Source organism: Salmo trutta, chromosome 1, assembly GCF_901001165.1.
Source record: "Salmo trutta chromosome 1, fSalTru1.1, whole genome shotgun sequence".
Taxonomy (NCBI): domain Eukaryota; kingdom Metazoa; phylum Chordata; class Actinopteri; order Salmoniformes; family Salmonidae; genus Salmo; species Salmo trutta.
Window position 1 is genome coordinate 43,649,144 of NC_042957.1, and position 5,123 is coordinate 43,654,266.

Genomic DNA, 5,123 nt, shown 5'->3' on the forward strand with positions numbered 1-5,123 from the left:
GCCTTTACCTCCCTTATCTCACCTCATTTGCTCACTTTGTATATAGACTTATTTTTCTACTATATTATTGACTGTATGTTTGTTTTACTCCATGTGTAACTCTGTGTTGTTGTATGTGTCAAACTGCTTGCTTTATCTTGGCCAGGTCGCAATTGTAAATGAGAACTTGTTCTCAACTTGCCTACCTGGTTAAATAAAGGTGAAATAAATAAAGAAATAAAATATTTAGAAATATGGTTCTGAATATAGGCTGTAGCATATATACTGTGATATCACAAGTTATTTATTCTAGTTGCAAAGTAAATTATTGGAGCTTCACTCATATATTCAGTTGTTTTATTGAGATATGGTGTCTTTTGTGTGCAGTGTAGGAGAGGATGCCAAGTGGCTGTATCCAAGAGGCAGAAAAAATAATGGTCCAACGTCCAATGCTTTCAATAGAGGTGATGCTCAGGAGATCGTGAGTGTCTACAGTTTTAGTGTTTGTCTAGTTCAATTGCATGGTTACAAGGGGTGTTTTTCTGATTACAGGAGGGGGAAAAGCTTTGGACACTGAGACTTGCATTTCAACTAGCCAGCGAGCTCTTCAAACAAAACCTAACACCTGTGAAATGGGATACAATCAAACTCAGGGAGCTCCAAGACTTTCTTGCTCGACAAAATATGTACTATTTGGAATAAGTACGTTTTGGTTATGTTTCATTTCTTAACTGTAGCTTGTTACACATTTATTATTATTGTTATTACTATTATTATTATTATTTTTCATGTAATCACATGTTGTTTGTTGTTTCGTATTTCAGGTCAGAGACATGCGTCTGGTTCAAAACCTTCCAATTGGAGATCTGGTTAAGAACTACTTCAAACAGCTGGGCAACTTTCTTTCACGTGAGGTAAAACATCTCATAGGTTGCATTTTTTTGTCAAATGTGTTTCAAATCTAAAATATTGAGAGGGGTGGAGTGGGCCTAGCCTATACCTATTGTGTATAATGTCTTCTTTCCACCTAAAAAACATTTGTTTCACGTTGTTTCTTTCAGCATTTCAGCTCCTGCTCATGGGAGGTCGTGAGAGCTGAAATCGGGAGCATCCTGAAGGATTTTTACAAGAAATCAAAAATGCCAAGAAAACACGCGTGAGAGTAGTATTACTTTTAGTTAATTTCTGCAAAAAATGAATAAATGAAATTTGCTACTGTGAGCTTTATATGTTTATGTTATTTATCCGTGTTGCAAATAATTGCCATGTAGGCTATAATATTTAAATAAAGACAATCAAACCTTATATTGGTTTAAATTGTGCTAGCAATTTTGTAAAATTCTGTGGTGTGATGCAACCTTGAAATGAAACAATGTTTTCCTTGAAATGTCATACTAAATGTGATGTTATTCCTCCTGACAATTGCATATCAACATCTTCAATGAAAAATAACAAATTCCTTTACAATACTCTGAATTCCTGAATTCCAACCATACCTTCCTGCACTTTAACTTCTTGGGGCTATGTGGGACGTTAGCGTGCCACCCGTGGCGCACCCTATCAACAGCAGGTGCATTTCAAGAGCGGCAAATTTGAAACCAAATAAATGTCAAAATTCAAATTTCTCAAACATACAACTAACTTACACCCTTTGAAAGATAAACATCTCCTTAATCTAACCACGTTGTCCGATTTCAAAAAGGTTTTCCGGGGAAAGCATAAAGTTAGGTTATGTTAGGAGAGTACATTGACAATAGCTGTGTGTAATGTATTGTCGATTCAAAGACAGGCATCACCAAAACCCTAAAATCAGCTAAAATTATGCACTAACCTTTTACAATCTCCATCAGATGACACTCCTAGGACATTATGTTAGACAATGCATGCATTTTTAGTTCTATCAAGTTCATATTTATATCTAAAAACAGTGTTTTACTATGGCGTTGATGTTCAGGAAATCGTTTCCCTCCAATACCGGCAGTCAAGTCATGACAACAAAATAATTAATTAATATTAGAAAACATTGGTAAAATATTATATTGTCATTCAAAGAATTATAGATTTACATCTCTTGAACGCAATGGACTTGCCAGATTTAAAATTAACCTTACTGGGAAATCACACTTTGCAATAATCTGAGCACTGCGCCCAGAAAAATACGCATTGCGATACAGACTAACCGCCATGTTGGAGAGATCTAAAATCGAAAATACTATGTAAATAATCCATTACCTTTGATTCTCTTCATCAGATGTCACTTCCAAAGAATCCCAGGTCCATAACGAATGTAGTTTTGTTCAAAAAAGCTCATCATTATGTCCAAAAACCTCCGTGTTGTTAGCACATGATCTAAGCCAACCGGACTTCACTTCACTTCACGAACGGAAAAAATATATTTATGTTCGTTCAAACATGTCAAACGTTGTATATCTTAAATCATTAGTGCCTTTTTTAACCAGAACATTAATAAAATTCAAGGCGGACGATTGGGATCTCTTTTAAAACGTTTCGGAACTAGAGTACCCACCATCAACTCGCGCGCCAGGGGTCTAATCGGCCATCACCGTTCCAAGTCTCTTATTCGGTCAGATCTCACAGTATAAGACTCAAAACACTTTGTAAAGGCTGGTGACATCTAGTGGAAGCCATAGAAAGTGCCAAAACATTCCTCAGCCCCTTTGTTTTTCAATGGCATAGGCTTAAAGTCAATTCAACACATCAGGTATCCACTTCCTGTCAGAATCTGTCTCAGGGTTTTGCCTGCCAAATGAGTTCTGTTATACTCACAGACACCATTCAAACAGTTTTAGAAACTTTAGGGTGTTTTCTATCCATATATAATAAGTATATGCATATTCTAGTTACTGGGTAGGATTAGTAACCAGATTAAATCGGGTACATTTTTTTATCCAGCCGTGAAAATACTGCCCCTTATACCCTAACAGGTTAAGACATATCACTGTAACCCATTGTTGATTCTTATAGTTATTCATATCAAGCACACATATATTGGATATCATGCTCTGGCCAGTCTTTCATTAACAACTTTTACCATAGCAAAGGTCTCACAAATTATTTGTTTGAGCTGTGCATGGTACCAGAGGACAAAGTTTCCAATCTACTATGCTTAATGAGCACAAACAAAGCAACTGGGCTGGATAACCTTCCTGCAAGATTCATAAAGGTTGTGCTTGTGTCACTGCTAAAATGATAACGCATATTGTAAACCTTTCTATTAGTAGTGGTACATTTCCCAACGATCTCAAAACAGCCCGGGTGATTCCCCCCCACAAGAAGAGCAGTAAAACAAATGTAGGAAACTACAGGCCTGTGTCAATCCTCAGCACCTTACCCAAAGTTGTTGAGAGATTAGTTTAATCAACTTGAGGGATACCTTCTCGAGCACAAACTTCTTTATGAACTACAATCTGGCTTTAGAACAGCTCATTCCACTGATACTTGCGTTATCCACCTTTTTGACCACATTAAGCAGGAAAGTGAGAAGGGGAACTATACAGGTCTGGTCATGTTAGACTAACAGAAAGCTTTTGACACTGTGGACCATGATATTCTCCTTATGAAATTGAAATGCATGGGTCTAAATTATGTAGCAGTGAATTGGTTTAGGTATTATCTGACCAACAGAACACAAGTATGCAATGTTGGTGATGTTTTGTCAGAGGTCAAAGAAATATCCTGTGAAGTACCACAGGGGGCAATTTTAGGGCCTCTCTCATTTCCTATATACATTAATGATATGCCAGATAAAGTAAAGTGCAAACTCTTGCTTTATGCTGATGATTCAGCCATACTGGTATCAGGGAAGGATAGAGTTTGCATAGAGGAGACCCTGAGTAAGGAATTGTATTTTGTTAGAGATTAGTTGACTGACAACAAAATGTCTACATTTGGGAAAAACTGAACCGATTTTGTTTGGAACAAAACGTAGATTGTTTAGGCCTGACGAGATAATGGAAAACTGTGCAGGCCAGGAGATTGAATCTAAAACAGTTGTATCTTATCTTGATGTGTTCCTAGATCCTTTTCCCTTTCTGGAAACCTGATTGCTGCTAAAATTATTTCTAAAATGGTGAACAAATTGACATTTTTACATTGTAACACTAGATATTTTAACATTAAAGTTAAGAAAGTGCTTGTCTCAACCTTGATCCAGTGTCATTTTGATTATGCCTGTTCTGCTTGGTATAGTGGGCTATCAAAAAATATGAAAAAGATAATGAAGGTCATTCAAAATAATGTTATCAGTTATATGCAAGATTTCACCCTAGGACCCACATAGGGGTACAGGAATTCCGGGAGGTGGGCTTGTTGCCTTTGGAGTCCAGAGTGAACCAACTTAAACTTAATCATATGTTTGACATCTTAAATGATTGTGCCCCAGGTTACATGAAAAACCATGTTGATATGGCCTATAACCAACGCAGTCACAATACCAGAGCAAGTGTTATGTCTTGTAAAATCCCAAGAGTAAACAGTACTGCGAGGAGCACGTTTTTCCATACAGGCATTTGTCTATGGAATTCCTTGGAGATCAAATAAAGAAAAAGTAAAAATAGCTTTAAAAAGCAGGCAAAGGTTTTCATTTGGACAAGGTTGTCTAAGTAAGGGAAACTACTCCACTGCCCCTTGTGCCCCCTACTGCTGGTCAGGTGTATTTATTTGAAGGATCGGTATGATGTGCAATTAACAATTGTTTTAATGTGAAATTAATATGGTTGATTAATTAACAGATTGTTTTAATGTGAAATTAATATGGTTGATTTTTAAGGTTAAGGAGAAGTGCAGTGAATAGAGCCACTTTTTACGATGTCAATATAAATGAATGTATTTATGGTTGTTTGTGATTTTGTCTTGTCTTTTAATCATTATATGTGTTATTGTTCTTACCATCGAGGACCACTTTGGAAACAAGCGTTTTAATTAATACTTTCAATTGATATCCTCTGGGTCCACAGTGTACATTTTGTTGTATATGTCTCTTACCCCAAATTAATTCAATTCAATTTAATTCATGCAACATGGTAGCCTAGTGGTTAGAGTGTTGGGCCAGTAACAAGGAAGAAATCTGCTGTTCTGCCCCTGAACAAGGCAGTTAACCCACTGTTTGTAGACCATTTGTTCTT

General features: G+C 36.6%; 1 long non-coding RNA gene across 1 annotated transcript; it reads left to right on the forward strand.

The window, feature by feature from the left end:
* Window positions 1-772: 772 nt before the first annotated feature.
* On the forward strand, window positions 773-1,284 carry LOC115202849 (uncharacterized). The gene is made up of 2 exons (XR_003880076.1): window positions 773-893; window positions 1,041-1,284. It is a non-coding gene; the product is annotated as an uncharacterized LOC115202849 (long non-coding RNA).
* Window positions 1,285-5,123: the final 3,839 nt, after the last annotated feature.